Raw genomic sequence first — 12,689 nt, forward strand, 5'->3', positions numbered from 1 at the left:
AATGAGGAGAAAGACCCTACCAAGCCCAAAGGTATAAATAGTGAATATGCTCCCATTCTTTCAATAATTATTTCTTTTATTTTTGAGATTATGAAATAATTAATATCATTTGCTCCTTCTCTTTCATTGCTCTAACCCATCCATATATCCTTCTTTTCCTTGCTCTCTTTCAAATTCATGATCTCTGCTTTTATTATTAATGTTGTTATGTACACACACATATATGGATATGCATACACACATATACACACTATATATGTATGTATGTATGTATATATATATATATATGCATATATTCCTAAATACAACCTATTCAGTCTATATAACTACTTATATGTGTGCTTTCAGAGCGTACAGTTTGGTATTGGATGAACAGTTGGCATCCTCTTCTCTGAGGAACACTACTTGTCCCACTCCTGTCTTTCCTGTTGCCTTTTGTTCTTCATGTAGGGTTGAGATGATTTTAAGCGTGATTCTGCTGGTGAGGATGCAGCTGAAAGGATCAAAATGCCACCTTGTTTTTTTGTGAGGTCCAAATGAGGATTGATTTTTTTTTCTAGAAGCCACTAATTTAAAAAGCTTCTACTTCTGGAACTCTAAGCCCTCCCTCACAACTGGTCATGTCAACTGCAGTCCAAAGCTTTTGCTTACGCAATCTACAATGAGTTTATGTACATGCTAACATGCCTCGACACCACTCATACGTCCATGGAAGAAACTAACACTTGTGTGGTTAAATCTCCACGGAGGCCATATTCTGTCAATGTCCCATGAACAGGGGTAAAGGGAGATCATTGAAGCTGAGGGTATAGCTGACCTGCCAAGTCCCCCTCCTTCCCTAGTATAAGCAGTTGGATCCCCTCCCCCCCTGGACTTCCATTTCATTTCCTGTACAGAATGAAGAGTATAACTGTGGGTAAAGTGATAGAAAAAGGGAGGAACTTGGGAGATGCATGAAAAGAGAGAAAGCAGAGAGCCTGTGGGTCTAACTGAAACCTCTGCCATTGGTCTAAGAAGAGGAATTAGCAACTGCCTGAGGCCCCTTTCCCTGCCCATCCATGATCCTGCCATTGTTTAGAAACCTCAGCAGAAATTCCATTTACAGAGAAAGGACATGAACGAAAACCTCCTGTAAACCCCAGTATCTTCCAATTTTATTTCAGCAGATTTGAATTCCATTCCAAGTGCCGGGAGCCCCCCAGCCCAGGCCAGGGTAGTGGTGGATTCACAGAGTAGGACTCTGGTGATGGCTTTAAAGTCTGAGGGTTTCTCTAGCTCTCTAATTATAGAGGGGCTTTCTAGCCCTAATTATGAGGGGCTTTCTAGCTCTCTAATTATACTGAAATGCTGATGATAACTTCTAAAAAGTCCTAAAAACTTTCTTGCTCTTTCTGAGGGTAAATGACTGCTGGTTTAGGTGATGAACACCTGTAGCCTAACAGTGGAGGATTAAGCAATGCAGCCTTTGTTCTATCTCAGCAGGAACTGCTGGGCTCTATCTTTCAGCCTGTTAGTAGGAAGTAACAGGAAGAGAAGACACTTAGATATGTGATTATAGAATTTATTACCAAGTTGTAAAAAGTTTCCTATGAAAGCTATCTAAGGGGAAAAGCAGAAAGATCCTAAGTGGGGAAAGGGAAACATTCTCTAAGTGGGGAAAGGGAAAAGAGTCTAGTCTAAGTGGGGAAAGGGAAAAGAGTCTAGTCTAAGTGGGGAAAGGGAAAAGAGTCTAGTCTAAGTGGGGAAAGGGAAAAGAGTCTAGTCTAAGTGGGGAAAGGGAAAAGAGTCTAGTCTAAGTGGGGAATGGAAAAAAGTCTAGTCTAAGTGGGGAAAGGGAAAAGAGTCTAGTCTAAGTGGGGAATGGAAAAGAGTCTAGTCTAAGTGGGGAAAGGGAAAAGAGTCTAGTCTAAGTGGGGAATGGAAAAGAGTCTAGTCTAAGTGGGGAAAGGGAAAAGAGTCTAGTCTAAGTGGGGAAAGGGAAAAGAGTCTAGTCTAAGTGGGGAAAGGGAAAAGAGTCTAGTCTAAGTGAGGAAAGGGAAAAGAGTCTAGTCTAAGTGGGGAAAGGGAAAAGAGTCTAGTCTAAGTGGGGAAAGGGAAAAGAGTCTAGTCTAAGTGGGGAAAGGGAAAAGAGTCTAGTCTAAGTGGGGAAAGGGAAAAGAGTCTAGTCTAAGTGGGGAAAGGGAAAAGAGTCTAGTCTAAGTGAGGAAAGGGAAAAGAGTCTAGTCTAAGTGGGGAAAGGGAAAAGAGTCTAGTCTAAGTGGGGAAAGGGAAAAGAGTCTAGTCTAAGTGGGGAAAGGGAAAAGAGTCTAGTCTAAGTGGGGAAAGGGAAAAGAGTCTAGTCTAAGTGGGGAAAGGGAAAAGAGTCTAGTCTAAGTGGGGAAAGGGAAAAGAGTCTAGTCTAAGTGGGGAAAGGGAAAAGAGTCTAGTCTAAGTGGGGAAAGGGAAAAGAGTCTAGTCTAAGTGGGGAATGGAAAAGAGTCTAGTCTAAGTGGGGAAAGGGAAAGAGTCTAGTCTAAGTGGGGAAAGGGAAAAGAGTCTAGTCTAAGTGGGGAATGGAAAAGAGTCTAGTCTAAGTGGGGAAAGGGAAAAGAGTCTAGTCTAAGTGGGGAAAGGGAAAAGAGTCTAGTCTAAGTGAGGAAAGGGAAAAGAGTCTAGTCTAAGTGGGGAAAGGGAAAAGAGTCTAGTCTAAGTGGGGAATGGAAAAGAGTCTAGTCTAAGTGGGGAAAGGGAAAAGAGTCTAGTCTAAGTGGGGAAAGGGAAAGAGTCTAGTCTAAGTGGGGAAAGGGAAAAGAGTCTAGTCTAAGTGGGGAAAGGGAAAAGAGTCTAGTCTAAGTGGGTAAAGGGAAAGAGTCTAGTCTAAGTGGGGAAGGGAAAAGAGTCTAGTCTAAGTGGGGAAAGGGAAAAGAGTATAGTCTAAGTGGGGAATGGAAAAGAGTCTAGTCTAAGTGGGGAAAGGGAAAAGAGTCTAGTCTAAGTGGGGAAAGGGAAAAGAGTCTAGTCTAAGTGGGGAAAGGGAAAAGATTCTAGTCTAAGTGGGGAAAGGGAAAAGAGTCTAGTCTAAGTGGGGAAAGGGAAAAGAGTCTAGTCTAAGTGGGGAAAGGGAAAAGAGTCTAGTCTAAGTGGGGAAAGGGAAAAGAGTCTAGTCTAAGTGGGGAAAGGGAAAAGAGTCTAGTCTAAGTGGGAAAGGGAAAAGAGTCTAGTCTAAGTGGGGAAAGGGAAAAGAGTCTAGTCTAAGTGGGGAATGGAAAAGAGTCTAGTCTAAGTGGGGAAAGGGAAAAGAGTCTAGTCTAAGTGGGGAAAGGGAAAAGAGTCTAGTCTAAGTGGGGAAAGGGAAAAGAGTCTAGTCTAAGTGGGGAAAGGGAAAAGTCTCCTCTATTGATCTTAGTTCTGTGGTCTCTTTGTCCTCAGTACTTATACATCTTTCAGAATACATGATCACATGTTACAAAGTTCATCACAAGTTCACACAAAAAATCAAATCATAAATTGAAGTAGAAGTTTACAATGGCGAATGTTTCTATGCATATCCACTAGGAGTAATTATCTGGCTAAACATCCATCACCTGTCTCAGCTCCAAGGATTCACTGAAGGTGTAAAACCATAACTAAGTTATTAGTGAAGTTTTGTATAGATAAACCCAGTCGGTATCTTATCTTCTGTCCTCACACCTATAATAAATTGTTAGTTCCCTTTTAATGACCTTTGGTTAATTGTTTTACAACTTCTTGGAATGTGCTCTGAATAGGAGAAAGTCTGGTTAGCATCTAAGAGCAATTAACTGGTGACACTTGGGAGTTCTCATTGTAGCTTTGACTATCAGAAAAGGACCCAATAGCAGTCCCATTAAAAAAGAGCTTCATAATCACAGATATAATTTTAGGAATTCTTACAGGATCATCATTAACACATAAGTCATCTATTTGTCAATATAGCTTCACTACAAGATAGTACATCTTTGTGGACCTGCAGAGATCTGCTTCAAAGGGGGTGTGCTCCTACTTAGTGATTGTTATATATGTTAAATAATAACAGGAAAAGCATATTAGTAGGAGGAATCTTTCCTAAAATTAGTCCCTCACAGCCTTGCTTAATGAGGGCTCACCTGTTACAGATTATATAATAAGCCGAGGCAGGCCACTTCAGGATGATCACCTGCTAGTTACTAACTTGTCCCATTATGGCTCCTGACATCCAAGGATTCCTGGAGCCACTTTATGTTCCTCTTATCAAGATGGGAAAGGTCTTAGTAACCTGTGAGCTGCCAAAAGGGTATATGTGGCCACTGCTGACACAATGGCTTATTCTTTTTCCCAGTTTGTTTCCAATTGCTATGAAAAATATTATGACAAAAATGAACCACAGGTGGGGAGGAAAGGGTTTATTTGACTAATGGGTTGAATCAGTCTGTTGCTGAGAGAATTCATGGCATGAAGTCAGGCAGGAGCAGAGGAAGGAGCTACTGAGGGACACTGCTTACCGGCTTGCTCCCCATGACTTGCTCAGCCTGCTTTCTTATAGAACCCAGGACCATCTGCCTAGGGATGACACTACCGACAGTGGGCTAGGCTTTCCCATATTAATCTTTAAGCAGCACAGCACAGATATGCCTATAGGTCCATTGGATAGAGACAACTCCTCCGTGGAGGCTTCCATACCACAGATGACTAGAGTTTGTGTCAAGTTTACAAAAAATAACCAACACAAAGCCTGTCCTCTTTCTGGGGCACATCTTACTTTCTGTGACTTACTGGAAAGCTCAAACACTCAGACATATATTAATTTTTTTTCTGAGAGTCTCTCTCTTAATCTTTATAATTCAGCCTTATTAAAATATCTTTAATTAAAAATTCCAGCTCTGCTTCTCAATTTTGGCTAGTCCTGAAAGTCTTTTCAACTTCAAAGCCACAACTCTTTCTCTGATCAGAGAAATGAATGAATGAATGAATGAATAAATAAATAAACAAACAAGCAGATAAATAAATAAATAAAGTTTTTTTTCCAAAGAAGAGGAAAGGACAATCTATAGGAGGTATTTAGAATCACAGAGAGAAGTTATGAAAATGGCAACAACTTCCAAAGGCAAGGCCCTCCCAAGGTTGCCTGTGAAACTGACATTTATCCACCATGACCCATCCTTCTGTATTTGCTTGCTGGGTTCTACTGGTCTTCCCTCATCTGAGAAAACCTCATAGTATATGTTATGTTTTCAAGGGAAATTGGTAGAGGGCTCCCACCTGGTGACATAGTGGCTCCTATTTCTGCTTTTCTCTGTTTTCCCTCCATTCCAGTTGAGGCCACTGGTATACAGGCACTCCATAGTGACTCAGTACAATACACACTCTTCTGCATGGAGATTTAAATGCCAATGAGACATTTAAACGCTATGGAGACCTGTAATCAAGCAAGCCTTAGAAAGCCCATGTTAGAAGTGAATCAGAAAGCTCACTTTCATGAGGTAAAGTCTGTCTGTTGTACAGTACTGAGAAACAACTTCCTTCCTCTCTTGGAAGTGCATTTTTTTTCTAGCAAACTGTCTCTGGCTTCTGCTTCTACCGGAAGTCTTGGTCCAGGTTCTTGTTCAGGAACACAAGAATCTGAAACTCTACCAGAGGTGTCCACTGACCCCAACATCTGCCGATATCAATAGTAATACTAAGTAGAGATGAACCGTGAGCATGACAAATACCCATAGCTACTTTAACTCTATTGTTCATTACACAAAGATCTGGGAGACGACATTTGACCAGTTCTTATACGGCTGGTCTACACATCTGGGCTGGCTCTACACATGCAATTCTCCCACGTTAGTCTCCCAAGTAATGGGAATTACAAACATGTGACACATACTCAGCTTCTAGGTCATGAAACTCAATGCACCACTGGATGCACCTGGTTCACACAACTGTGTTGGCACATCATGGGTCAGACAGCCTCCCTAAATTAATTTGCCCTCAATGATCTCTTAATAAATAACAACTTTCCAAAAATCTAACCCGTAAAGTACGATCCTTGGTTTGACCACTGCTGTGAAACGGACATAGCATCAAGTTGGTCACTGACTATGAATTCAGTTGGAAAGGTTACATCAATGGGATGTCCTTGGGATGGCAAAGGGAGGAGGCTGGGCAAAGCTCAGGCTCTTCTGAAATGCTTTTCAAATGGTGGACATTTAAACTGCCATTTCTAAATTACTTCATATTCTTGTTCAAATTATAGGCTGATCCTTGACATGAAAAATTAATATTTGAGAGAGAACCCTGAAAATTATTTTTAGCAAGGTCCTTACATGATTTATTCCACTTATAGAAGCAGAAAAACAAAACAGTTACTTCACATGGGAAATATAGACACTGTGGCTCACAAAATTCTACAGTGAAACATCTTCTTTTTTGAGTACACTTGACACTTGAGTTTCATATGCCTAACATTTCCTAGTGGTCATTAATGTTCTTTTTTCTTCTTTTCTTTTTCTTCTTTTTTTTCTAGGCACATAGCCACAGTCAGAGGAAAGCCTCTTACTTAAGCCAGTAAGTCACTGTCTTTTTAGGACTGACATTAGGGATTAATTTTCAACTTCTGGGTTTTTAGTCTTTAACTGGCATTTATTTCTTTAGAAGCTTTACTTTATTTTTGAAAACTTCATACATGAACATGATGAAAAACTATTATATCCCGTTTCTCTCTTCAAACCTCCCCAGATCCCCATCACACCCCTCTCAAGTTCATGTGTTTCTTTATGCAATAACTCACTAAGTTGGTACTGCACATAGGTCCATACATGTAGGGTCTGACAATGAGGCATGGGAAACCTACCACTGTCCACAGCATCAGTGAAGAATGATTCTCCCTCACCCGGCAACAACCTACTGCCAGCAGCTCCTTGGTATGAGTGGGGCATCAAGGTCTCTTTCTATTGCATCTTTTCTTGACATTGTAAAGTCAATCTCCTTCAAGGAAAGCGCTCCATCAACTGCTCCATCTTGGCAATTTAATTTGGTAAGAAAAACTGAGATGAATTAGTGTAAGGCCCATGAAGAATGCAGACTTGTCAGAGTAATCAAAATGTTGCATCCAGATGGACAGAAGTTCCAGGAAGTACAGATGCATTAGCTGGGGAGATGATGCAATGACTGCTCCTCTGTCCAGATGCCCAGTCGCTCACTGTATTAGTCAGGGCTCTCCAGAGGAACAGAACTATAGCATGAATCTCTCTGTAGATACATAGAAGGAGGCATGGCGTCTGGCACGGCTGTGTAAGGGGGAAGGTGACAGTTCCTGCCCCTGGAGCATCGTCAAGCTGTAGATCCCCATGTGTATTAATGGCTGCTATTGCCCTGAGGTTGATCTGCTCTTTCTTCTATTTGTTTTACTTTCAATCTCTCTTTCTGGGAATATATCTCCCCCATTACTCAGAGCTAATCACTCCATAATAAACGAAACATGCAATTCTCAGGAAAGGAGGTAGTCATGGGGCTGTGGGGGACGAGGAACAGGCCTTCTTCCTGGCCTTTAGAGCCATGGGAAAGGATCTAGACAACATAACCACGGAAGCCATAGAAACCAAGATGGCCCTTAATAGAAATTGCTCATTATGTGACTTGACCTTAACTTTGTATTATATGAGGAGATACGTATCCTCTGGTCCAATGACTGCTACATTAATTAACCAGAGTAAACTTGGGAACATCAAGGATAGAGAGTTAAAGTGATCTCAAGAAGAAAAGGTATGGATAAGAAAAGAAGGAGGAATCTATAAAAGCAAACAAACAAAACCAAAAAACAAACCAAAACAACAACAATAACAATAACAATAAATAAGCAAATGATAGAATCATTTATCTTATAGCAGAAAGGTCGGTATATGATCTAGAAACAAATAGAAGGACAGTATGATTTAATGGAAGAGGACAGTGGGCAAGTGAACTAACCATGTATGGAGAGATTGTCGATTTTGAACATGAGTCCATGGAATGGCTATGATAAGGAAACAAAGATTAGAGAATTAAAAGATGCTGTACAAGCATGTAAAAAGTTTGTACTTTGTTCTCCTAGCTACTTGGAGGAGATGACAATGCTTAGAGAGATAGAGAGAGCTAGTTGCCTTATTTACATAATTTTTGAAACATTGTAAGAAATTACTTTAACCTCAGTAGTCTGTTACCTTTCTGTTCTTACATGAAAATAGCTACTGTAATGACTGCTGACTGCTGTACCAGAGAACCACAAGTGCTGTGCTCAGCTACTGTGAAGAACAGTCTGTGTAAAGACTACAGGGAAATGTGCTTTTCCCTTGTGTTTAGTTTCTATTTTAAGGAATTGGGGTTGGGGGATAGTGATCCGGGGCTTTTAGAATTTATGTAAATTAAAGGATTTATAAAAATTGTTTAATGATGGTTAAAGCTTTGATGATGACCCTTTAGTAAATAAAAGACTGGGTTCAAGCTCTCTGGTCACAATAATGCGAGTGATCAGCCAATGAGAGAGAGCGAGAGCACTTGAATTGACAGCTTGCATCCACTACTGACTCTGAGTCATTATTGAATCAGCACTGCTCCCACCCATCCCTGTCTCCGGACCCTCCTCACTCTGAGACTCGACCTCCGCAAAGAGGGTTTATTCGAATAGCTCATAGGCTGCGGTCTAGCCGATCCAACAATGGCTGACTGTGAACCAAAAGTCTAAGCATCCAGTAGTTGCTCTGTCCATGAGGCTGGATATCTTAGCTATTTTTCAGTAAACACTGGAATCCCGAAGAAATATTCTCTAATGCCAGGGAAGGAATGAACTTACTAGCAAGGCAAAGGCAAGTAGGAGCAAGCAGGCTTTCTTCTTCCAAGTACCTATATAGGCTTCCACAAAGATGTGTCCCAGATTAAAGGTGTGTGTCTTTCTGCCTCCAAATAAGATTAGAAGTGGATCTTCCTACTTTAAATCAAGCAAGAAGCTCTCACTGATGTGCCCCTCATGTTTGGATGTTAGTTAATTCCAGATAGAGTCAAGTTGACCACCAAGAGTAGCCAGCCATTGCATCCCTCAGCATCATTGCTCTCCTGCAGACACACAGCGTGCTAAGGAGAGTGAAATCGAGCCAAATTTTAGACAAGGCTTTAGAATTCAATACCTGAACTTATTCTTGACAACAGTGGAAGAAGCCTGTGTTGTCATTGACTGAAGGTCAATGAGATTGGTCTACTAAGGATTACAGAGTGCAGGGGCTGTACATTCCACTGTCTCATGATCACTTGGCCTCTTTCTCTGGAGAACAGGGGTGATCCCAAGAAAACTCCAACCAACAGAGTGAATAGAACCTATTCTCTGGGGCTCCTTCCCCATGAAGACTGAGTCTCCCCAGAGGGCATACAAAGGTCTCCCAGCTCCGGAGCCTATAATTTAGTGAGAATTGTCCCAAGTCTGCTGGAACCTTCAAGGCTCTGTGCTGCCGATTTTGGTGAGAACGAGAGTTGCTCACAGAGGTCTTCTGTGAGGACCTGAGTGCACTGGATGAAACCAGAAGACAGTATGCTAAAGCTGTTTCTCTCGTGGCATCTCATCAGCATGCTCACTCACCAGTGTCTATTTCCCCTTGAGGTTTGGAGCTTCAACACAAAGTATTGCTTATGTCAGGAAAGCATGTCACCACTGAGCGACAATCTCAGCTTGCTGCCTCATTTCATACTTAATATTCTGTATTATTGCTTTCTTAGAAAACAGCATCTCAAGGCACCTCAGGCCCAGCCCTACAACATGCACTGTGCCCAAGCTCTGCTGGTTTTAGAGACATCCCAGGGAAGTGACTTCTCATAGCTTTCTAAGACACTTGTCTGGTGATGTGTCTAATTATTCTTGCCTGTTCTCTGATTTAAATGCATATACAGAGGGAGTTCAGTGTTCACAACAATCAAAGAGGGAATGCTCTAACTGGAAGAAGGTGTTCCAATTCAGGGTCCTCTTTCCCTGGAGATTTAGCATGTAATCGAGAATATAATAATAATAATAATAATAATAATAATATCAACAGGTGTTTAGCAAACCTCAGATCATATTACATACAGTATTAATAAATACTTCAGTATTATCATTAAGTAATTACATACCCATTTTAAAGGTGTTGAAACTGAGGAACAGAACAGTTAAAACCACAGAAGAAGGGACAGAGCTGGAATTCCAAGCAAGGTCCTTTGATTTGGGCACCAAATGCTAACAGGGCAAAGCTCCCCTGGCTCCTTCCCACTGACTGCTTCCTCCTACCCACACCTACATCCTTCATCTTCAGTCACTCCTGGCTAATGTGACACTGTCCAGACCTGGAGTGGCAAAATCATCGAATGGGAGTTACTTGGAAAAAGAGTAGAAGGATTTACTGGCCAGGCTGGAAAAGACCTTGGCATTGCTTTGGTACTACAGACATTCCCCAGAGGATATTGGCAGTTTGGAATAGTAGGACATTGGATAGGATTGTTTGTGGCCACATTCAAAGAAGCCCAGGCAGGGAGAAATTTGTTAAGCCAGGGTCTCACGTAGCTAGCTCTGAACTCATTGTATAGACAGGGCTAGGTTTGAACTCACAGAGATTTAACTGCCTCTGCCTTCTGAATGCTGGGATATAAGATAAAGTGCCATCAAGCCTGCCTGAATTATTATTATTATTATTATTATTATTATTTTGACAGTCTTAATTCTGTATTCATGCTGGCACAGAATTTGCAACAATCTTCCCAGCTCAGCCTTTTAAGTGCTGGATTACAGATGTGAGCCAGTATTCTCCACTAATAGAAACATTTTGAAGATCAAAAACGAGGAGGATTGCAACAGATATTTTGAAACAATAGTTTTTGCCCACAATGCTCCAGTGTAATAGAGTATAGTCAGTTTGAAGTTGGACAGCTGGTGGGCAGATGTCTCTGTTAAAGTACAAAGGTTGAGATGACCTCTATGTCAGCTTGTGTTGCCAGGCAATGGTGCATAAGAACCCTGCTGGTGTTTGCTTTTCCTTCATTGGGTCGACACAGACACAGAGGACTCCACGTTGATTCTGGTAATGCTCATATTTCTTTTATAACGCAAACAAGTGCAAAAGTATCTACTAGCTCTTGTAACTTGTCAGAAGTCAGGATGTTCTAAGATTTTTAAATATTTCGGGGGTTGGATGTTAGTCTGAAAGCCAAATGTGACACATGTCAGAGAAGAGACAAGAAAGAACAAATGGCTGAAAGTTGTGTCCTAATAAATGGTAAGGATGGAGGAACCTTGAATATTGAGATACTTGGACCGTATATCTTGACTCATGGTGCCCACAACAGTGCTTAGGCAAGAGGAACTGAGATGTTCTGACAAGGGCAGTGGAGCCTCTGGTCAACTGGAGTGCAATGAGACATTGGATGGATGCCTAGCTCTTTTATGTGTAAGTGCTCATGGAGATGAGAAGGCAGTCTTATAATCATTCTGTCATCCATGCAGCTGTAGACTGTCAGCTGTCTTATGTGGATTGCATTGGTTTATAAGATGCAGTTTGACCAGATAGAACAATTCTATGTATTTTGCATGTGTTAGCCAATTTAAAAGCAATAATACTTTTTAAAAATGCTATCAGTTCACAGTTAGTGAAAGCAATAAAGAATAGCAGAGTTTAGGAACTTAAGTTTTGGGTACTGTTAGTCTACTTATAACCAATGGGACTGAAGGAATGGCTCAGTGGTTAAGAACATGTATTCATTTTGCAGAGGACCCAAGTTCCATTCCAGCACTCATATCAGGCAGCTCACACCTGCTTGTAACTCCAGCTCCAGGGGGATGCCTTAAACCCCAGGCACATGCACGTACACAGACATGCACATATGTACACATAAATAAATAATAAAAATGATGGTCTTAGTTCACAATTAGTGAAAACCATCAAGAATATCACAATTTGGAAACTTAATTTTTGGGTCCTTTTGGCCCATTTATACGTTCTTTCTTTTCCTGGAATTCCAGTGTGGAAATGGGGGAGCAATGGAAACTGTCCCAGGCTAAAGGCAAGGTGAGTAGATGCTGGCATGATGGAATCAGGGGTGAATAGAGATAGATGCTCAATGTCAGTCAAAGCAATGGACCATATGAGCAAACACCAAGAACCAAGGATAGGCTCACAACTCCTAGCTCACAGGATAAGTACTTTCCTGAGTGTGAAACATCCCCGCTTGATTAATATGAATAAGAATCTTATAACCTTTAAGCCGGAGATAAAGAAAAATAATCAAAAGATTGCCTTTTGTTCTGTGAAGACACTGTAACCATATCTGTGATAAGGACGGTTAAGTGTAGCTAGCAAAACAATGAGGCTAATTAACAAAAAACCGTTGACAAAGATGCTTTCAACTTTTAAGCTTCCTGAATCTGTCATTTAGAAGACAAGGCCTGGCTTCTAATTAGCCTTGACTTCTGTAAAGTTCCTCCTTTAAAGCGAAGTGTTCAATGAGAAGATAGTAACATATCCCTTTAATACTTTAGGATATTCTTAGACTTACATAAATGAGACCTTAAGGATCTCAGTAACTGCCTCCCTATAACAAAGCAAACAAAGAGAGGGGTGAAGATATTTCTTTAAGCTTCTCCTCAAATGGACCCTGGGTTAGAAATAGCAAGTCACCAAAGCTGCTTCTGCAAACGCAAGGGGACAAAAGGAATTCCTGGGTAAGAGTACATAGCC

This window comes from Mus caroli, unplaced genomic scaffold (assembly GCF_978045245.1).
Source record: "Mus caroli unplaced genomic scaffold, Mus_caroli_1 scaffold_16, whole genome shotgun sequence".
In the NCBI taxonomy this organism is placed as follows: domain Eukaryota; kingdom Metazoa; phylum Chordata; class Mammalia; order Rodentia; family Muridae; genus Mus; species Mus caroli.